At 48.7% G+C, this 23,051-nt stretch overlaps 1 protein-coding gene across 1 annotated transcript in view; it reads left to right on the forward strand.

Annotated features, from left to right (window-relative positions):
- Positions 1-3,774: 3,774 nt before the first annotated feature.
- CLOCK (clock circadian regulator) overlaps positions 3,775-23,051 on the forward strand; it is a 1,177,342-nt gene continuing 1,158,065 nt past the window's right edge. Inside the window, exon 1 of the mRNA XM_086962635.1 lies at positions 3,775-3,911. The gene's annotated coding sequence lies outside the window, so the exon portion shown is untranslated. The remainder of the gene's footprint in view (positions 3,912-23,051) is intronic.

Genomic DNA, 23,051 nt, shown 5'->3' on the forward strand with positions numbered 1-23,051 from the left:
TTAAGACATTGTTTTAAGAATTCGGCTACACATTTTGCGTTATGTACAGAGTCCAAGGACTGTAGTGCCAAATAAGCGGGCCGGCACGTTCTCATACCCATTGTGCGCAGTATAGGCAAGATCCAGCGCTTACGCAGAACCATGTAATATCTGCAAAACACTATTATATGAATTGTTGACTGGTCCGAGGTCTCATCACAGGGACATTTCGTTAGATTATGTGACCAGTCATGCTGCTTCGGGTATGTGACTAGGTGATGAAATGTATTAAATCTGAACCTAGTCAATAAATACTTATCATAAGTACTTAAGTAAAAGGTTAAATGTGGCTGGATCCCCAGGGATGTTTGGAGACTTAAGATATGTACGTTTGAGGATTTGTTTATTTCCTGTGTCAATCGTAGTTCCCTAAGGTGGGAGAGACAAAGTTTTTTCAACTCTTTCCTAGAAATGTCCGTCAGCACAGATGGATCCCAGAAGTATACAATATGATCCAAATCGCCTAGGAAGTTCTTTACATACTGGAGCCATGGTATTTTATGCCAATTAGCTAAGGCCAAACAGTCTGTTAAGAGTGAGCGGGTTAGGTGGCACTGCGTTTTGGTTCAAACACGGTGCCACAGAAGGATCGGCTGGATCCTGATGTTATCAATCAAATAATCGATTCCCAGCTCAATGTGGCAACCATATGTGGGGGCGCTTTGGGGTACAGCAGATATTTTATAAACCCATTCTCTACTATTTGAAGGGCTTCAACTGGTGCGTACCCCCAGACCCCTGCACCGTAGGTGGCTATGGTATACACCCGTTACAACGCATCTTTTACTCCGCACTACCATTACAACGCGACTTTTACTCCGCATACCATTACAACGCATTGCGCTGGGGGGCGCTCTAGGATAGGGAATAAGTATAATTTACTATCCAACACCTTCCCTAGGGTCCACGGGGACTGGAGTTAGAATAGTAAATTATACTTACCACTATCCAGCACCTCAAAGTGCTATGCGTTGTAATGGTATGCGTTGTAAAAGTCGCGTTGTAACGGTATGCGGAGTAAAAGTATGCGGAGTAACGTCATACATCCGTGGCTATGCTGTGGCATTTAGCGTAATAGATTTTTAATAATTCTGCTGCAGCAGGCTTGCCCAATTTCCTTGAAAAGGAAACTAGGGCTGACGTTGCTCTCTGAAAGAGCAATTATTTTTTACTAACTAAACCTTGCTTCCAGCTTAATTTGTCATCTACTAGGATTCCTAGGTATGGATACATACTGGTTCGTTCCAACCTTACATTATCAATGACTATTGGTTTGGTTTTCTTCGCCTTAGGCCCTATGTGCATTACGAAAGTTTTATTTTTGTTTACTTTTAAGCCCAGAGAAGACATAAATTTGCAGTACTTATTTACTTGAAATTGAAGTTGATTGAGAGTTCTTGCTAATATGACAGAATCATCTGCATATAGTAATGCAGGGATAGGGCGATGGTTAATAGTTGGAAGGTCCTAGCTTCCTTCAAGCATGGCCGCTTTTAGGCCGTTTGTGTACAGGTTAAATAAGAAGGGAGCCAGGACACATCCCTGTCTGACCCCCCTGTTAACAGTGAAGGATGGTGATAATTCTCCGTTCACTCCATATCTGACGCAAGCAGAGGCGTCAGAGTAGAGTTTGTGGAGAAAATTGATGAGGGGGGGGGTTGACTCCTAGCTTGTCGAGTATGGACCACAGCTTTGAATGGATGACACAGTCAAAGCTGCGCTAAGGTTGACGTACACTAGGTATAGATTAGCCCCTTTGGCTCCTGCATATTTGCCAATCAAGAGGGCTAGGTTTAGAGCCTGCTCCACAGTGCCAAGGCCCTCCTGGAAACCATATGGCAGGTCGGTCATGATGTTATTCGTGGTTGCCCATTCCTGGAGACGCTCCAGGATTAACCTACCCGCAACTTTACCCAAGGAATCCAGGAGGGAGATCGGCCTGTAGCAGGCTGGGTTATTACGCTCACCCTTCTTAAAAATGGGAAGGAGAATTGAGGTGGACCAAGAATCTATTAGGCCTACATTTGTGACAGCGGTCATAACCTGTGTGATAAGAGGTGTCCAAAGGTCGGGACAGTATGCAAAGATGTTCAGAGGAACCCGGTCCGGGCCTGGTGCCTTGCCAGTCTTAGAGGAAGATAGTGCTTTGATGACTTTCTCATGGCTAAACACTAGATCTATAGGATAGATCTGGTTTTTATTTCCAATTCCAACCTCCCTACCTTCAGTGGTGGTCTGTGTAAGTGGGCCACCAAATATTTTGGAGAAGTGTGCTACCCACTCTTCGGCCGACACCGCCACGTCAAGATGGCGAGCAGTGGCGGAATTAACCAAAAAGGGTGATTTAACTGTGCGCCAAAAAAGGGAGCTGTCTTTTGTTAGACAACTCTCATGAAGTTGGGCCCACAGTTTTTTCTTAATTTCTTTCCTGCGATTATATAGAGCTAAATTATAACCCTTTCTGAGTGTTTTGATTTCAACATGGTCTCTAACAGGCTTGTGTAGAGGGCTTTACGACAATCTGAATTAAACCAGCCATTAGTTTTTGGTTTCTTGGACTTTTGGTTGTTAGTCAGCTCTTCCCCTTTAGCAACAGGAATGGTAATGTATAATTAGTTAACAGTTGTTCTCCTCTCCACACTTTTAAGCAGGCAAAAACGAGCCATCCACCAGGGGCTCTAGAGTAAGTCTAGAATGTGGAACCCGGCTCCTTCTGGTGCGTGTTAATTATTTCTTGTTGCCCTTAGCCCGCAATTCTGGGATCACGATCTGTAGTGCATTGGCGGCGGACAAAAGCACAGCTCACTATTTGGTAACTTATTTATTCTTATAGAGGGGCAGTGCGTCCGACTGCATGGGTCACTCGTGCACTCTCTCACGCGACGCAGCGCGCACTCATATCCGCCCCCGGGGGTCACGAGGGTGTGCTTGTCAAGGGTGCAGCACTAGAGCGCAACACCAAACGATCCCGCTCAGGCCATTGCAAGGGGGGATTTTATTTATTATGTTATGTTATGTTAAAGGCATTTGTTAAGCGCGCGAACATCAACGGTTTCATGGTGCTCAAATAGAAGTCAGGGCAGTGGCAAGGAAATCACTTAGTCGTTATATGCTTGGATGAACAACCAGGTCTTCAGCGGTTTCCTAAACTGGGCTAGAGAGGTCAGAGACCTTATCTCTACCGGAATGTAACCCCATGTCTTGTACTTGTATGAACTATACAACACAAAAAGTATTGGCTTTCTAGAATCCTATTTCTAATTAAAGTTCTGGTCGCGTTTGGAGTGGACAGGGAACCTAAATAAACGTTGTGAATCCTCAACTTTTACATTGCTTTATATTTTGCGAATTTCTGATGTTTTGTTTTGCAACAGCGGTATGCACTGTTGTCTACGTATGTTTCAACTCATAAATACGCGACTTTTTTTCTTCTTCGTAAGCTGTTTATATAGCGCGAACTTGACCCTGAGGTATCAGAGCGGTTTACGTCTTAAGGTTGAACTCGCAGAGCTGAGCTCGCAAAGTATTATTTCACACTCGAAGAAGGTTAGTTAACAAGTTGTATAAAAAAAGTGAAGGGGAGGTTGGAGCCAAATTGGCCTAAAATCATAATGTAGTTGTAAGACACAGTTACCCACTTAGAATACTGCAAAGGCTTCGCAACGAGAGTCCTCTGTCTCCTCCCAGCGGGCGCATGCGTACTGACATCGAGGGGGGAGACGCACTGAGTGGTTATGGCATGCGCACTGGCGACGATGGCAGAGCTGCTCTGACAGCAGTCGCCCGTCGCAGCTGGGGTCCCGTGCGGTTTTGAAGTCCAGCGAAGGGGGGCAAAGACGGCTTCACCGCCGGAGTGTGGTGCCTCTGTGCGGGTAGGTGTAGCCTTGCGCTCAGAAGACGCTGCCCGACGAGCAGACTGATCTAGGTAGCTGTCGGGGTGGTAGGCAGCCGGCTGGTTTCTGCCCAGTCGCTGCCTCCCACTTCGCAAAACCCAGCGTAGCGCGGTGGGCGCAGCAGTGCGAACAGAAGAGACCGGTGTACACGAGAATGATGAGAGGGTTGCCTGCTAGGCCCAGTGACCCACTTTTCCTTGCCGGCAGCCGGGGAGGGCGTGGAAGTAGTAGAGCACTGCAGCGCCCTGTGCCCCGAGGGAACTGTTCTGTCTGGCTCTTGATGGAGACGCAGCCTCCTCCAGTGTTCACCTGTTGTGATTTTCATAGACTGTGTACATTCTTTTCCGAAGTAGTCAACATTCTCTTTGTGGGTCGGTCGTCTTTTGCATCTCATTCTAAGCGTGGACAACAGGTTATCCTTATTCTAAAAAGGTTAGGTGTTCCTGAAAATGTCTTCCACTATGTTTTTCACAACCTGTTTACTGAAATATTTGCAGAAATAGTTAGTACCTTATACCTGAGTAACGCGTATATGTTTACATGGTGGTGTAATTACTTACCATTTAAGCGTAACAGGTGTTTCAGTTGTTTGGGTGTACGCCCTCAAGGGAATATTTACCTACAAGTTGGTACTAATAGCAAGGCAAACTGTAACTGTAAGTGATTCGTGGGCGTTATTGCCCTGCTCTGCACGTTTTCATACTCCATTTTCGGATGAACTGCAAAATGTGTCTCCAGCATCAACATGGTTTTATCAAACGTATATTCTAAAAAGCACATTACATGGCAGTTTGGTTTAATTTCAGTGAGAGTTGCTTACATGCACAATTTATAGCGCATATACTTTCTCCCTCTCTTCTCATGTAGTACTTGTGGATCTAGAATGTACTAGATTCGAATTTGCAGGACATTGCTTTTTTTCTCATTTCTCCACAAGATCCATCTCATATTCTGAGTGACCTGTGGCTTTCGTTCAACTAAATTCCAGTGCGTTGTGTTTTGATCAGTAAGGGAATGTTGCTACTCACACATGAGAGAAAACACTTGACAACACTTGTGTATCAAAAGTGGCTCATCTCTGTAGTGCAATCACGTACCCAATATTTTAGAGGGAACAAGCTTCACTGGTCTGGTGAAGGGAAAGGGGCGGGAGAAATCCACCCTGTAGTCACACATTTGGGAGGAAAAGCCTGCAGGTGGTGCAAAATGCAGCTGAGAGGCTGATCAGGCGAGTTCCTTTTCGTGAAAATGTCTCTCCGCATTTAAAAACACTTCACTGACTCCCAGTGGCCAAGAAAATTGAATTTAAGGCCTTGACACTGGCATTCCGAGCCATGCTTGGAAAGTTCCCTAACTATCTAAAACAAAGATTACGTGGATAAAAGCAGTCTAGATCCTTAAGGTCCAATTCACAATTTTTACTGTGTATTCCCCGTTTTCAAGAAGTCGCATGTTGGTGGCAGATCTTTACGCTTTGAGCAGCAAAACTGTGGAATTCTCTGCCCAGTAACTTCCGCACCATAGAAACTGAGATCTTTTCAGGAAAATGGTTAAAACCTGGTTCTTTCGGGCGGACTAGGGCCCGAAGAACTGGTCTTTGTCCATCTTTTTCGGCACTACTGTCTTCTTCAGCGCCAGGACACTTCTGTTTGAGGTAGCTGTTGCGCTTTTTAAAATTATTATTATTATTATTATTTACTTTATTCAGTGGAGCAGGATTTCGTTCCCTGGTCGTGAGTACTTGTTTGCAGTCTGAGAGTTACTGGGTACAAAGAGATATTAAAGGATTACCTAAAGACCTACTGTCAAATGTATTGCGTAATTAATTCTTGCCCATTACGGATGATAACCACATGGTTCCACAGGGGTCACTATATTGACTGGATCATGGATACTCACAAACATTTGCCCAGAGGCCACAAAGCACTGTCTGTGATGTGTCCGAGGGCCGAACTAATGCCAGCAGGTTGGCAGTAGGGGGTCTGGGTGCGTCAGGGATTGTGTAAAGAGGTCTAAATAAACTGGAAAGCATTTATTTTGCAGGTTAATAAAGGCTTACCCGTTTATGTAACTTTTTTTCTGCATGTTAGTGTTCAGCAGCTAAACAGTAGCTCGTGCTGCTGTTCACCAGGGGGGCTGAGTATCACTAGACTGGATAAACCTTGTATTCCTAAAAAACAGTTTTTTAATGCACAAGAGTTTATCAGTGTGTATGTTACCAGAAGAGGACACTTTATACACAACGCTCTATGTATTGGTGGCAGTTGGTATTTTACACACATATCTCACATGTTATCATTCTGTGGACCATGATCAACACAAATCACCAGGTGGGCCATGTTTTAACCGGAACACTGCCAAGCCACTACCATACACACCGTCTTCATACACATACTCCCAAATGAGTCAACAATCCATGTAATGCATCCATTTTACTTCGTCAAAGAGCTAATGTGGCCAAGTCGAGCTCGTTCAACAGAATGGGCCAGTAGGCCCTAAAACTAGCCTGCCCTGATAAAATCTGACTCTCAATAGTGAGTGAGCAGTAGATTTTTTTAGGCCTGATATTGTATTGAAAAAGGAACATTTAAATAAAAAAGTAAAACAAAATGAAAGAATATGTGACCTTTCATTTGTAAATGAGAAGTCACAATTTGTACAAACCTTTCCTTGGAGTCTATAGTTTTATTTGATGACCCAGAAACCACCAGCTGGACTCAAGTAAAAAAACGTAGCTAAGTGCAAGAGCATAAAACATGTTTCCCGACTTCCCCGGCACAATGTATAGATAAAAGATGTTTCTGTAAATACTGCCTCTTCTTAAATTGAAGTAATTTAATGTGTGATTGTCTAAAACACAAAAATCATGCTTCACATTAATCCAGAATCCCAATAAGTTCACTTTTATTAATTTGTGTCCATCCAATAGTCTGAGTATTTTAGAGAAGCCAACTTTCCTATCGATTATCAGCCAATTCTCTCTATCTCTTTAAAAAAAAATCTAATTACACGCATATCCTGTAGACTAACAGCAAATTTGCTTAGTTTACTTCATTTTTAGGTTTCACCTGCTCAGCTCTTACGGTGTGGTTGAGAAATCTATGGTTTTTAATATAAACTTAAAAGGAACTTACCTCCTCGCTTTCCTGGCTTCTCTTTGGTTACTGGGCGTGCCACTTACCTTTCTTCTATTTCTATGGGCTGTAGCATATTTTCCTACATTAACCAATGCTTTTGCCTTGTCGGCTTCTGTTATCGGTTTCCTGTTGCCGAAATACTGTTAACATCCACTTTAGTGGAACTATATTTCCAGGAAGTTTCGCCTTTTACTCTTGCAGAATATTTATATAACAATTTATCACCGGGAGAGATGAAGTGATTTGCAGAGAATCACAGTATGTGGCGCAGAACCACTGAGACTCAAACCCGGATCCCCAGCTCTCAAATCAGCCGCTCTGGCTGCTGCCCCACATTCTCCCGACTCTGTGTTATTTGTCAGGGAGCTCTTGCCTTCTCCCGGATGATGATTGATGAAAACCGCTCTTTATTCATTGCAGAGGTGAAACCAATACATTATCAATGCTTGTTACAATTGGACTTGTGCACCACAAGTAGAGGCTGTTCACTTTAACCACATGCAGCATCAACTGAGATAGGTTTTGCTTCTTTGACCGCTATTCTGGCAACAGTCACTTCTAATTGTTTAAGGTTATATTCTTATCAGACAGCTCTCTTTAGGTCTCGCCTAAGGAGCGCGCATGCGCTACTCTAGGAGGGCATTTAGCCATCGGTCTGCTCCTTTTCAAGCACACTCGTGCTTGTGCTGGCATCCACCATGCGGGAGCGAGCAGCGGCGCTTGGTAATTGAAAACATATGGCTCTTGCGCCGCTGCTGCTCGCTCCCGCAAGGCGGAAGCCAGCACAAGAACAAGTGCATTAAAACAGCTTACCCTCCCCACCCTACCTCACCTCCCTCTCTCTCCTGCAGTGTTTTCACCCGCTCTCCTGCAGGCACAGCTTGTGATCTTGGGCGCTTTTCCTCGCTCACCTTCAGTTCTCCCCTGCCAGGGGCTGGCCCGTGATGACTCCCTTCGTGACCTGTTCTGTGCTGTGTGAATCCGATCAATCACTCATGGCTGGCGCACTCCTTCTCACTGCGCACAATCCCTGGATTCGCTCCAGATTATTATCCCATTTACATGCAGAATGGGGTCCTTAAAGCCCAAACAGATTATGGCGCCTGCCTTTGTGAGGAACCGCTGACTGCAGCATTGTACTCGCTGCTGTATCCCACTGTATATAACAAGGCACCTTTCCTCTCACATACCCTGCTCTGCGTGTGTTGCTTTGTGTATAATTCTTGCCGTTTTGTGTAGTATTGTGTGAACCGGGCGCCATGGTCGTCTGACGGATGCACAACGTGTAACAGGGATTCTGCGCAAACACAGAACTGTGCACAGACTTAGGACCTCAGTGAATTAGGGTGTGCCAAAACTCACCTTAGTACCCAAAATCCCCTACCAGACTAGCAATCAGTGTCACATTAGCGCTTCGTCCTATAAAAAAGAAATCGATGATTAGACAACCTAGAACATGCAACTTAGGACCATCTCAGGAATCTTGGGAAGTGAGAACACTCTTTTGTTATACGTTCATACCAGTCCACAGGAGTAAAATAGAGGCACGGTAAAGTTAAAATGTTTATTTTAACGAAGTGATCTCAAGAGCAGTATTTTAAACAACATCAGCATACATATGGATAATAATATGGACAGCATGGTTACAATTCCATAAAATACAATAGGAGGAATCATATTACAATGATAGTGCAAACAGGTGATAAAAGCGCCTATTTAAAGCACCCTCCCTATCTAGGAACTATGTATTATAAAACTATAGAAGGTCTCTGGAGTTTTCGTAGGGGGACCCCATTTACCTGTCCGCTCAGTAAGTGTAAATTACATCAGGATCGGTTAGTCTCTTTGCATACCTAAAATCTTCCAAGTGTGTTCAATTATGGCAAGTGTGCTATGATAAAGGCGCCAGAATCCTACTCGGCTTGCAGCTGCCAAATTGTTGTGTCTAGAATGTGTTACATGGACCAGCCGATAAACAGGCTCGCACGTTGTGATAACCTTGGCGGCTCAGCACTCACTGTACAGACTGGGGACACAATGTATGTCTAGAGATGTCGAAAAACAACCCCTTTCTCATGTATAGACCTTCGTGAAAGCTAGCTCAGCAAAAAACAGCTAAGCAGTGTTGTGTGCAAAAAGGAAAAATGGCATTTAGGTTTAAAGTATTTTATTAAGGCATAAAAAAGAACACGGGGAGGGGAGCAGGAAGTCAGGTAAACATACAATACAAGAAGCAAAACGTTGCAGCGAGTCAGAAGGAAAAGAGGGAGACAGGGTGCCCCAGAGGGTAACAAGGCAAAGACATAGGCAATAAGGCATTGTGTACGATCCCCCTGTAGGCCCCCACTCCCTAGGCAAGGTCAAGCCAAAATAACACTCCGCGACACAGTGAAAGAGAAGCATACCGTTCCACCAGCCCCTCGACCCCAGAAGGGAAGGAGAAAGAAAAGCAAAGAAGGAAAGAAGAGAAAACAATACCCCAACATCCCCGTCCGAAAGTCAGCATTAGAAGCATATAACTCCACTTCCCACCCCCAGCCCTCGGCCCCCAATCCGCACATTCACTCCGCCGCTGGCGCCGGCGGCGTCAGCCTAAGGAGGCGCAGGTACCGTGGACACGTAAGCTCGCGAAATTCCGTGGACAGCAGTGCCAAAAAGGGATGCCAGAGCTCCTCAAACTGGTCAACATTCCCAGCCACCGTTAGCGATATCTTCTCCATGCCCAGTACCTGCCAGAGCCTATGCAACCAACCAGTGATAGAGGGGGCAGTGGGGGTGCGCCAAAGTACCAGTATATTCTGGACGGCGGAGCCTAGCGCAATCGCAATCTGCCTGCCCCTGCGGGATTTCAACGGGTACATCAAATCATTGGGGAGGCCAAGCAAGACATACGCGGGGAAGCGCGGAAGCTCGATCTCAAAATGCCTGTCCACCTCATCTAAGACTTCCTTCCAGTAGGCCGACAGCACCGGGCATTCCCAGAGAATGTGCGTGAGGGTACCCTCCTGTCCGCAGCCGCGCCAGCAACCCTTATCGCCTATTTTGCGCATCTCGTAGAGCCGCTCCGGGGTGTAGTACCAATAGGTGGACACTTTAGTGAAGGTTTCTGTCAGCCCAGTGTGGTACGCAGAGTGCCTCGCCCGATATGCAATCTTGTCCCACTCCTTGTGGCTCAGGGTCCTGCCCAGTTCCCTGTGCCAGCGCTCCCTCCCTGGGTTATGGTAATGAAACGGCGGGGGTTGGAGAAACTTATACAAATCAGTGATGAGTTTGGCGTCCGAGGCCCGGGTTACCAACCATCGCTCAAAGGGCGTAATCGAACGGGCGGCGACGTCACGCACTGGGGGTTGAAGAGCCCAGTGGCGGACTTGCATGTAACGCAGTCTGTCCCCCTCCGTCAGGCCAAACTCCTGTCGGAGCTGCTGGAAGGGGAGCACGCCCTCCGGCCCGTAGATCTGGAAAAGCGCCCTACATCCCGCGCTCACCCAGTGGGAAAAGGCCCCCGGCTCCAGACCCGGGGTGAAGTCCGGGTTGCCAGCGATGGGAGTGAACGGCGATGGAAAAGTGGTGAGCTCCCGAAGCTCACACACCGCGTCCCACACTCTTAGCGGGACCCGGGTGATAAAGGAAGCGTAGAGATTAGGTGGTCGATGGATGCGCCGCAGGAACGGGACCTCCTGGAGGGTACGGCCTGCAACTGCCTGGTCTTGAAAGAGCCAGTGTTTGTCCGATTCCCACCGGCTCCACTCCACCAGGTACCGGAGCTGCGCCGCCTGGAGGTACTTCCGGAGGTCCGGGATCCCGAGACCTCCCGCCTCCGGGGCAAGCATGGAGAGGACCCGCTTCATCCGAGGCTTACGGCCCTGCCACACAAAGCGGGAGATGTCTGCCTGCGCCTGCCGTATCCAACCCACGGGGGGCTGAAGAGGCAGAGCGCGAAAAAGATACAGGATCTGGGGTAGTATTGTCATCTTCACCGCCGCAATACGGCCTAGCCACGAAAGTAGGCCCTTGTTCCATCGGCCGAGTTCCTCCTTGATCTTTTTGCCCAGAGAGGAATAGTTAGCCGCAACCATAGCAGGCAGGGAGGGGGCAAGCAAAATGCCCAGGTAAGCCACCGTGGAGGAGGACCACTGCATAGGGAAGAGACTTTGAAGGTCCCGCCTGGTGTCGGCAGAAAGCGACACATCCAGCGCAGCCGACTTGGCCATGTTCATTTTAAAGCCCGCGACGCGGCCAAAAGCGTTCAGCTCCTGGACGCAGGCAGGGAGTGACCGCCTGGGGTCATCCAGGGTCAGCAAGACATCGTCCGCGTATAAGCTGACAGTGTGTGTGTGTATTGCCCCATCTTCACCCCAATAGCGTCCGGGTTGTCGCGGATCCTCTGCGCAAACGGCTCCATATAAAGGGCAAAGAGGAGCGGCGAGAGGGGGCAACGCTGTCTCGTGCCTCGCTCAATGGCGAAGCTGCCGGAGCTGTGTCCATTGACACGCACTGTCGCCGACGGTCGCCTATAGCAGTTAAAGACCATAGTGCGGAACTTCTCGCCGATCCCCAGTTTCCCAAGAACCAGCTCGAGATATGGCCAATGAACCCTATCAAAGGCCTTCTCCGCGTCGACCGATAGAAGCATCCGCTCCCCCGGGACGCGTGAGGCCTTTTCCAGTACGTGCGTCACCCTCTTCGTGTTGTCGACCGTCTGCCTACCGGGTACAAAACCGGCCTGATCCGCCTCCGCCAAACCTGGTAGGTGTAGACCCAGTCTGGCCGCCAAGATTCCGGTATAAAGCTTGAGGTCCACATTTAGGAGCGAAATGGGCCGGTACGAGCCGCACAAGGTCCGGTCCTTCCCCGGCTTGGGGATAACCGACACAGTCGCCGAGAGGAGGTCCGGTGGAATGGCACCCGGTTCGGAGAAGGAATTGAACAAGCGGGCCAGGAGAGGAGCAACAGTGGGACAGAAGGTCTTGTAGAACAAGGCCGTGTAGCCATCCGGGCCCGGGGCTTTACCATGCTTCAGCCGCGCGATCGCGGAGATGACCTCCTCCACGTGAATGTCCCTCTCCAGGTGGTCCGCCTGGGAGGGGTCCAAGGCCGGGAGGGTCACGGAATCCAAATAGGCCTCAGCCTCTCCCGGTGGGGAAGGCTCTGAAGCGTACAGTGCCTCGTAAAAGGAACGAAAGGTATCTGCCACCTCCGCGTCACCGGAAACCGGGATCCCACCCACTCCCACCAGCTCCTTCACCACATTGCGTTGCTGCGCGGCCCTGAGCCTATGGGCCAGGAGCTTACCGCACCTGTCCCCGCCGGTGTAAAAGGCATGTTTCAGGCGCAGCGCTGCGTACTCCGCCCGATCCAGTTCCAACGCAGAGAGGAGTTTCCGTGCCGCCTTCAGTTGCTTCCAAACACGAGGAGCCCCCGTACGGCGGTGGACCTGCTCAAGCTCCCTAACCTGCGCTGTCAGTTCTTCCCTCTTGCGCTGGCGTTCCCTGTTTTCCGCCGAGGAAATGGAGATAAACTCTCCCCTGACGACTGTTTTCAAAGCAGCCCACTGCGTAGCCAGGGACGTGTCAGAGTTGTTATTGTGGGTCAAGTAGTCCTGGATGACCTCCTCCACCCGCTTCACTACCGATTTCTTATGGAGAAGCGTGTCTCGGAGCTGCCACATCCCTCTGGAAGGGGGGGCCGCCGGCCACGCAAAGACTCCGGAAACCGGCGCATGATCGGACAGGGACAAGACCCCGATGTCCGCCGCCATGGCGGCCGAGCGAAGCGGGCCGCTTACCAAAAGATAATCCAACCGCGAATAAGTGCGGTGTGCGTGGGAGAAATAGGAGTAGTCCCTATCGGTGGGGTGCATGGTGCGCCAGAGGTCATGCAGGTCCAACTCCGCAATCTGGTCCTGTACCGACTTAGAAAGCTCCCCTGCCTGCGGGAAGCGCTGGGCTGACCTATCTAAAGTGGAGTCGAAGACCATATTCAGGTCTCCCCCCAAGATGATATGGCGATCGGGCGAGGCAGTAACGTCCACCAACACCGAATCCAGGAAACGATCCTGGTGGTCGTTTGGGCTGTAAACCGAACCAACCGTAAAGGCAACACCACCCAAGCGCATGCGATACACTAAAAGTCTCCCCTTCTGCTCAGCATGTTTGTACAACACCTCCCCCCTAAAAGAGCTGGCTAGGAGAATGGCCACCCCAGCGGTCTTAGTCGCAGCAGAGGAAAAAAGTTGCGTGGGGAACTTAGCAGAGCGCAACCTATGGCAATCCCTGGAAAGTAAGTGGGTCTCCTGCAGAAGGCAGATATCCGCCTGCGACCCCTCCAACAGGGAAAGGATCGCCCTACGTTTCACGGGGTTATTCAGACCCTTAACATTAAGGGTCACAACTTTCAGGGGTGGCATCGCCCCCGGGGAAACAACACGCTATGCCGCAGGCGGGGGATCAGCGGAGGGGGCGCGCGGGGTAGGGGTGCAGGGAAGGCCAAAAGCGGCATCGTACACGTTCGGACAATTTCGGACGGGACCCCCCCCCCACAACAAACCAACAGTGAAACCCCCCCAAAACCCCCTTATGGCAACCAGCCAAAACAAAAAGCAAAAAACAACACCCCATAGTCTCAGTCCAGCCCAGATGGGCGAGTCTGCAGAAAACAATCAAGTGGACGTCCAGCCACACACCACCCCCCTCGCCCCCCCAGCCCCCAGCCCAGCATCGTCAAAGCTAAGAGCCTCTCCCCCCGGAGAAAAATTAGGCCGTTAAGGCCACACCAGTAGATTCAGGCAAGTTCCTGGCCGCAGTCCTCAGGGCCTCCGCCATTTCAGATCTGATGGTGGGCGAGTCTGGACGACTCGACGGTGCTGACGATGGGCGCCTTCTCGACCTCCGCCGGCCCCGCCGCTCGGGGCGCCTCCATGCGGGTGTAGCCCCTTCCTCCTCCGTAGCAGTAAGACCCAGCACTCCGCAGACATCCTGTAAGGAGCGCAGCTGATGCAGCACCCCATTCCATCGAAAGATAAGACGGAAGGGGTGACCCCAGGAATAGGCTGTCTCGTGCTCTCGCAGAAAGTCCGTAGCGATGCGGAAGGACCTGCGCTTCTGTAGTGTGATGGCGGACAGGTCCTGATAGAGCGCCACAGGTTTATCTCGGAAGGTCAGTGGCTGCTTCCTGCGGGCCTCCGTCATGATGCGCTCCTTTAGGGGGAAATCCGGCAAGAATGCCAGGATATCAGGCGGGGGTGCCGATGACTGGCGTTGGCGGCCCACCCTATGTGCCCTGTCAATGCGGATTGGGAAGTCCGCTCCTTCCCCCAAGATGTCGCGGAACAGGTCCTGCAGGTAAGCCACCAGGTCCGCACCTTCATCCGCGGACGAAACACCCCGCACCCGGATGTTGTTCCGCCTGGATCTGTTCTCGAGGTCCTCCGAGTGGGCCTGGAGCTCAACACATTGCTCCCGGAGGCGGAGGACATCCTGCTGGAGGTGGGTTATCTCCTCATCGCGGAGTTGAGCCGCCGTCTCCACAGCATCGACCCGCTCGCCCAGGCCCTCGACCTCCCTGCGCACCTCCCGGACCTCTCCAGCCACTTCGGTCTTAAGAGTTTGAAAGTCCTCCTTGAGGGAGCTGAATAGGTCCTCCATGAAGGACCGCGTGACCGGCGGCTCGCCCACAGTTGCGTCCGTCGTTGCCCGGGAGGCCCCCGAGGACGGCTGCGTCCTGTCGCGTAGTTGCTGGGACCTGCCGAGCATTTCTGGCAAAGTGCGGTCTCCTCGCGCTGCGCCTCGTCTTCCAGTCATCTTGGGGCTCGGCCAAGCCCAGGGTCAGTTGCTGTAGGCGAGCTCCGCCGCTCGTGGGCACCAGATGTGAGGCCTCCGCCGAAGACAAGGGTAGTGCGTCACAGGCGACAAAATGGCGGTCTGGGCCTGGGCAAGACGGCCCCTGGGCCAGTAGGACAGGCAGCAACGTCCGAAGTGTAGGCCTCCTGCTTCGTGCTCCCAGGGAGGGCAGCAGATGAGTTGGTGCCAGAACCAGCCGAGGCTCCCGTGCGAGAAGGACGCGGGCAGGGATCACTGGGCTCAGCCACACAAAGACAAGATGGCGGGAGGGTGGGACCCAAGAAGGCAGCCCGGGCCAGCAAGTCCATGGGCGAGTCTCATATGGTAACGGGTCCGGAGAGCATGAAACCAATGCCCTCCTCCACCACCAGTTGATTTGTCCGGCTCGAGCACTGCTCGATCTCCGCCATCCAGCGCCTCCAGGCGCGGAGTTCGCAAGTCGTCACCCTTCGAGGCCCTGGGTAGGGGGGGGAACCGCCGGTGCAGGGCTAAGGTCCGTCGTCCAGCAATGGTGCCCGCCGCCAGGGCACCGGCCAGGGAGCCACCTCACTCCGCGGAGTCCGTCTAGTCCGCTCCCTCGGGATCACAGGCTTTCCGCTGTTCAGCACTCGGGCCAGCCGAGGCGCGCGGACAGCGCCGCACTACTTTCCGCCTCCAAGCTCTTCTCCTCGGGGCGACCCGGGCTCCACTCCTCGGAGCGATCTCAGAATGAACTTCTCGGGGACTTACCCCGGGGCCACAGAAGCCAAAGTGGCACCAAAATGTGCCCCACGAACTCCGGCACAGTCCTCTCGCCCGCGATGCAGCCGCGGGGGGAGAGAAGCGCAGAAATCGGGGCTCAAGCGGAGCTGGGCCGGAGGAGCTACGGGAGGAAGCGTCCGCTCACCCCGCCATCTTGGCCACGCCCCCGAAAAATGGCATTTAAATTTCTAATAAGCCATGCTAACTTAACATGCATGCAGAAAGAGGCCCTTAAACCACACTACACCCCCCCCCCCCAATGTTCGGGGAACACACAGCACTCAGAGCAAACATTATAGAACGCAGAGTTCAAGTTCGAGGGAGAAAAAACCAAGTTCAGAAAGTTTGCCGAACTTGAAATTTAGTATTGAAAATTCAAAACGATCTCAAATCAGTGAATACAAACACACGTGGCTATGGTGTGTGAAAATACCTCAGATAAGTAATGAAAAAGCAAGACAAAAATTAATAAATATTCACGAGTCCAGCATGTGTCTATGAAGCAAAAAATACATTAATACTTCAGTCCAACAACGTGTAAACACCAAACGTTGCAACTGATTCCAACAAGAAGTCGTTGTTGTCATCCATGAACATTTCAGCCATCCAATTAAGCAATAGGAAAAAAACATACATGTTTCTCGAATGCCGGAGCCTCTAGCATCATCAGAGGACAACTCGGGCTTACTTCAAGATAACTGCGATCCAGAAAGTCATTGGCCGTAGTCCAAATGTTCCAATTGCCTAGAACCCCATGTGCCGCTGCGCATGCCATAATCCCAGAACTAGAACAGTCTATTTCATGAGCAACTAAGGGACTCATTAGTAGATCAAAATCCAGATCAGGAGACACTGTGTTGCAGAGACACAAATCCAGGGCCCATTTGAATCCACAATCCAGGCAATGGAAAACAGGTTGCACGCAAGTGAAGAAAGAGAACCGGAAGGATAAATCATACGCCACACTTAGAGTCGCCAAAGGCAGCGCACCATAATATTCTAACAACCGGTCACGCAGGTGGAGCAGCCGGGAATGTACGTCGAGGGGCACATATTGTGCCTCCATTTTGCAATAAACAAAATAAAAGCAGAATGCTGGCGCCCAAAGCCAGGAGCAAGGGGAAACCTCCAAAGACACTCGAAAAAATCGAATGAAAAAATGCAGGGATCACACCAAATATAGTCTGAAACAAGGTAACAAGGCCAGAGCATACTACTTTAAAAAAATGAGCCAAGCCAGTAGTCGACGAGGCATTCAAGATTGTGTGGATTGAAGCACCGAAGTGCAAGGGCAGGTCCGTGTTTAATAAGGCATTTACTTCTGTATGAGTATTTGCAACATGAAGGACGAAGGTCTCACGCGCAGATGTAAGGGAAACTTCCTTCTGGGACAAAAGAGCTCTTATTCTGCTCTTCTTGTTGAACTCTGCTTTCAAGGTCAGAATCGAGGGCCAGATGGAAGCATCAAGCCTGCAATGTGGAGGAGGGAACAACACATTCTTGCAACAAGTAACACGCTGGGAAACTGTAACAATGTAAGCAGTACCGGCGTGCATCCCACGACACTCTTCATTATTTAATAATAAATAACTACCATTAGCAAGCAGTGTGAATGTAGGTGTAATGGCTGGGACTGCAGTGCCTTTCAAAACGCACGCTAAATTTGGTGCAAGCACATTACACGAGCCGTGCAACTGAAGATTTCTGCATGTTAATGAATGATCTGGTGTAGAGACGCAATCTTCGCCATTCAAAAATACTTCTTTACCATCCCTGAAACATCTGTAAGTGAATGGGAGGTTCCAAACTTCATGAAGATATGCTCCACCCAGGGGCTCAAATCTGCCTATAGCATAGTGTTTCATGCAATTCTCGAATATGAAAAGAGAGAATGGTAAGGTTATTAACCCATGGATAAGCCAAACAGCCAAATATGCCTCTACTACAGAAAAAGACAATGGTTCTAATTTTTCAAAATGCCACAGGGAAAACGTGGCATCTTTTATTGACATAAATTGCTGTTTCAAAGTCAAATTAAAAGGCAGAAATAACAAGCTTGTGTTCATGTAATCCCATGGAAAGCGACCATTCTTTAAAGTTTGTAAAGTTCAGGCAAACTGCATAACAGAATGCAATTGATTTTACCCATGATATAATACTGCAACATCTTCTTGTACAATATCCACCACAGAAGACACAATATTATCTAAAGTGTAAAACCGGGTAGAAAGGGTGTTAATACTATTATCTACCACAGCAAGCACTTTTTCTAAATTAGCTTGATCTATAGCTCTAAGCCTAGAAGCAGCTTCAATTTGAGGCAGTTTCCAAACTTCATTGTAAGCAGCACATATCCATCTTTTCGATCTGCCACCCGCAGGGCCTTTCACAAAATCATTTAAATCGACAGTTTCAGTGAGTTTGGACAAATGTGACTTAACAGACTCTAAGGATGAATGTCTGAGCCAACTTTGGCATAACTTGCCTACAGAATAGGTGGTGACTGAATGGTGAGTCTGAAAATGGGGATCAACTCTAACCGCCGTATAGCCAGGGGTCAAACCCAGAAAGCGGTGCTGGCAGGAATCTGCACTTTTTTGCCATAGCAACCAGCCTTCGAAATTTAATGCTGGAAACATTAAAAGAGGAATTACTAAACAGTGCCTGTATTTCACTCAGGGGTGTACTGGTAAAATTATTCCAATGGGGGAATTCACCCAAATCAGGAAATGAAGGAGCATTACATTTTTTAGAAGTAGCCAATCCAAAGCATGTGGTTTGTGAAATAGTATCATTCAGAAACAACATATGGTTTGGGATGAGACATGCACAATGCAGAGCCTCAGTGCCTTGCACTTGCCAACTTTTAGAACCCCAAACAGATTTAACACCATCAATGCTGGTGTTATTTTCTTCCGGTGCTGGTGTTGATGAAATCCCATTGTTCATGACGAGCTCATCTCGTCATGAGCACATGAGAGGTGTACCTCATGACGAGCTCAGCTCGTCATGAGCATCGAAGGGGTTAAGATCAACAGTATCTCACCACAGTTCATAGCCCCCAACAGCCAACTGGTCAATAAAGGACTTTGAATAAAGTAATTTGTAGTGGGTAAGTCTAACCTTGGAAAATGACTCTCCAGTCAATTTAAAATAAAATGCATTGGGGTGGACTGATCAAAATCAGTAAAATAGGAAAACTTTTCAGAAATGTTTTGGAGCTGTCTTCCACTGGTGCGGGAGAATGTTCTCACTGTGTGAAATTAACCATGCAGAAAGTGATTACCAAAATGTTGGTAACAGTACAAATCACCATAATTTGCAGACTCTAAGTATATATCTTCAGCATCAAAGGCAGCATAATATTTCAAATCAGTAAATAAAGCTTCAACCGCTTTTACATCCCAATCATCAGAGCGACTATTTTGTTTAACCACATCCCCCATAGAAACACGGAGTACATTGGGAACATTAATAACCTCTGTGAGACCATGAATCTGGAACTTTACAGCATCCCATACTATCCCATCTAAAACGGGCCAAGCAGTTATATTAACAAAAGTCTGGTCCCTCTTCATGATGTGCGAAGATGAGTGGGGAGCCAAAGCACCATCAATCACTCGTATGGATGTTCTTTCTTCAACAAAGTGTACAATGATAAAACGAAAAAAAGATACCACAAATCCTATGGACATGAACAAAAAAATTGCAATCAGCACCAGCCAAATGTAAATCCAAGGTGGGATTAAAAAATGTTTTTTAAACCAGGTAACGAAAATTGAAACTTTTGAAGGGGCTATTGAAGTGGATGAGCCAGTGTCAAATGAAAAACGGGATTGATTAGTCACACGGGTCTCCAAATCAGGCATAGACAAATCAGTTGGGTATGTATATTCAGTATCATTAAGAGGATCACCAGCAGGTAGATTCAATATAGGATTCATAAGTGGACTCATTTCAATAGCAACAACAGGCCAGATGGCAAGATCCGGGGCCAAAACAGAGTGTTGCACCATTGCTGGACACGAAACCACAGGCGTCATACTATACAGTATCGTCCACCCTGTGTGGTTTGACATGGTCAATTGAAATGTACCTGTTCCCCTTTCACCCAGGAAGAGGAGGTAAAATTACTGTTTTTGTACCCTGCACACCAAGCACGGCAACTGGAGCTCGATAGGAAGGACCAAATTCTTTTTTGTTATCGATCTTCTCTCGGACCAGTTCTCCAACCTGGGGTAGCCAACCGACTACCGGAATCTGCAACACAGCTTCAGACGTGGAGGGCAAGTGTTCCTTTGCAAGACTGTCTATGGTCTTTTGTAGGTTCTGCAAAACATTAGAATGATCATCTACATCAAAGAATGCGCCTCCCGCCGCCATGTCTAGACCGTCAAGGTCCGGAACAAACATCTTAATGCCAAAGAGCATTTTGTATGGGGTCCGCCCACCCAGAGACCTACTAGGGAGATTATTAAGGGCACGTTGTGCAGTCTTCAAGTGGGTGAGCCATTCTCCGCCAGCACCTAACACCTTCGCCGTCAATGATTGCTTTAAATTACGATTCATCCGATACACAACACTATTGTCCTCAGGCCTGTACGGAGACGAAAATTTGACTTGGACCCCCAATGAACCCATGGCATCCTTGTACGCCTTAGAGGCGAATGCTGGACCCTGGTCTGAATGGAAGGTGCCACATGCAAAAATTCCCACAAAGACACGCAAATCTCTTATGACAGTTCTGGCATCAGCGCTCCTTTGAGGCCACTCCCACACAAAGCGCGTGCAAGAGTCAACTGCAACTAAGATGTACTTAAATGCAGTATCAGAGGAGAAAGGATCGCAGTGATCTAAATAAACACACGCAAGTGGCTTATTAGATATGTACAACTGAGTTTGGGGCGGAAGTGCAGCAGAAGAAGGCTTAATTTGCTGACAAATGCCACATTGAAGGACAAAATCACTCGTCTGTTTATACAAACCCCGCCACCAGTATTGTTGTTGAAGGAGAGAAACAGTAGCTGACACGCCGGCATGCACTGAAGCCATCCCGGCATGGGCTGCTGTAATCAAAGCCTGTCGGCAGTCCGTGTTGGGAATCAGTCTGTCACCAACGTCGTTAATTCTCACATAAGGAACTTTATCGGGACTTAAGTGATAAGAGTACTTCGAAGGGAAACCCTTAGGATAATTACCTCCCAAATGTTGCTTCTGCTGTCTTCTCAGCCTCGTCCGCGAGACAGTTGCCAACAGCGTGAACTCTCACGCGCTGATGACCCAGAGTATGAATTACAAAAACGAGCGGGAGATGTTCTTTAAGTTCCGCCACTCGAACCCAGATCATTTTATGTTTTATCGTGCGACCTTTGGAGTCACGATAATAATTTTGAGTCCAAAAGGAGAGGTTGTCATTGAAAGACTGTACACAGTAGTAAGAAACACTCACTATAAGAGTAGTCACACTGGGGTCCGCGTACTCCAATGCAAGCATCAGAGCACGTAGTTCTGCTAATTGGGCGGTACAGTCACCTAATGTCTGTGTATGCACGACATCGGACTTGAATTCACCATCCACTATCGACCAACCACAATTGCACAGGCCGCGGAATACGCATGTCTAGAACCCGTAGCCGCTTGCGCACTAACATCAGTGTAAATGATACAACGAAAAACGTCAAGTGGGCGCATAGTCAGAGGAGCAGGATGAACAAACTTATACTGCAAATACTCCTGAGTCTGCAAAGAGGAATCGAAAATGAACGTTACATCCGGGGATGTCAAGGATATAGTCCATTGTATCCACCGGTGGTGCAAAGCCTTGGAATTTGGTACACTGGCCTTCGTCACTGCCTCCAAGGCAGGATACGGAGTAACAACCACAATACGTTTTCCCTGCGACAGTGTACCTTCCTTAAGAATCGCCATTTGAACTGCTGTCAAAACTTTTTCCACAGTGGAAAAGTGCAACTCGGCCGAAGTGTACAGGTGTGACTTGTAAGCAATAGGAACTGTGTCTCCCTCATTAAAAGTGAGGTACGTGAAACCCACAGCTCCTGGTATGATTTTTATCACCAGGTTTGTGTGGTTATCACGAGCCAACAAGAATTTAAATTCAAGTAGGTCAGCCTGCAGAGATTGCAAGATGGCTGAATGTTCTGGGAGCCAGCACGATTTGGAAAAAGTAGGTGGAAATCAATGCATAGAGCGGTTTGATATTGCGGAATTTCCATAATTTAGAAAGCCCCGTAGGGATTGTAGCTTTTTCAGCGTTGTGGGAGCTCGCAAAAGTGCGCATTTCTCCAAGAAGTGAGTAGCCAAGCCTCTACCTTCATTGTTGAGCTCGTAGCCCAGGAACAACACTGTGTATTCTGCAATGTGTGATTTTGCAAAATTGAATTTATAGCCAAAGTCCGCAAAACGGCAAATGATGCGGTCAACACGGCACAGATGAGGCCATAATTCATCGTCTGTGAGATAAATGCCATCCACATACGAACATGCATCTGCGTCAAGCCTCTCAAGCAGAGAGACTATTCGGGCAGCAAAAACGTCTGGACTGTTCTTGTAGCCCATGGCCAAACGAAGAAATTGGCGTTGTTTGCCGCCACAGGTAAAACTCGTCCACTGATTTCTAAGTGGGATAAATTATGGGCAAAGAAGCCTTCGGAAATGTCAAGCGTGGTTTTGAACCTTTTACGCACAAGACTATCCACTAGAGCAGAGTTGTGAGTATTTTGCACCGCACACGTACGACAATGTGAGTTTAAATGGCGGTAAACCAATACCAAACGGTTCGAACCATCTGGCTTGGTCACAGTAAAAAGTGGGTTATTCATCGGAGACACAGACGTTTCAATCACACCTTGATGTTCCAATTGTTCAAGGATTTCGGCCACAGAGGCTTTCGCCTCACGCCGTATGGGGTATTGGGGTTGTGGCTGTGGCATTGACCGCAAAGGGATCTCATGTCGAGGGGATAATTTGTCCCATCCACAATGAGTACGGTACAACACTGGTGCAAGCGCCTTAGCCCAATCTTCTGCAAACTGCAGCGCCTGCTCCTTCTGCACAGTGTGCGCAAAAGCGGGGAGGATCACCTCTTACCCTTGTGGAGCGGCCAAGACAAACGGTGGGGGCCAGTCAACCTCCGCCAACAAAATATCATAAGTAGTCGTTAGATTCTCCCCCAAAAAAACTTTTATGGTACGTTCTACGTCACGTTCAATTACAAGGACTATTTTCATAAAGTCTTTCAGGGGGAGCCAATCTAGTGTCTGCTGTTTCAACTACAACGAAGGTGTCAGTCGCTGTCACCTTCAGTAGAGGACACAGCACCTCTCGAATGATGGTAATCTCCGCCGCGCTGCCCAGCAGGGTCAGAGCCCATGTCCGATTCCAAA

This window comes from Lissotriton vulgaris, chromosome 3_1, assembly GCF_964263255.1.
Source record: "Lissotriton vulgaris chromosome 3_1, aLisVul1.2, whole genome shotgun sequence".
NCBI classification, from domain to species: Eukaryota; Metazoa; Chordata; class Amphibia; order Caudata; family Salamandridae; genus Lissotriton; species Lissotriton vulgaris.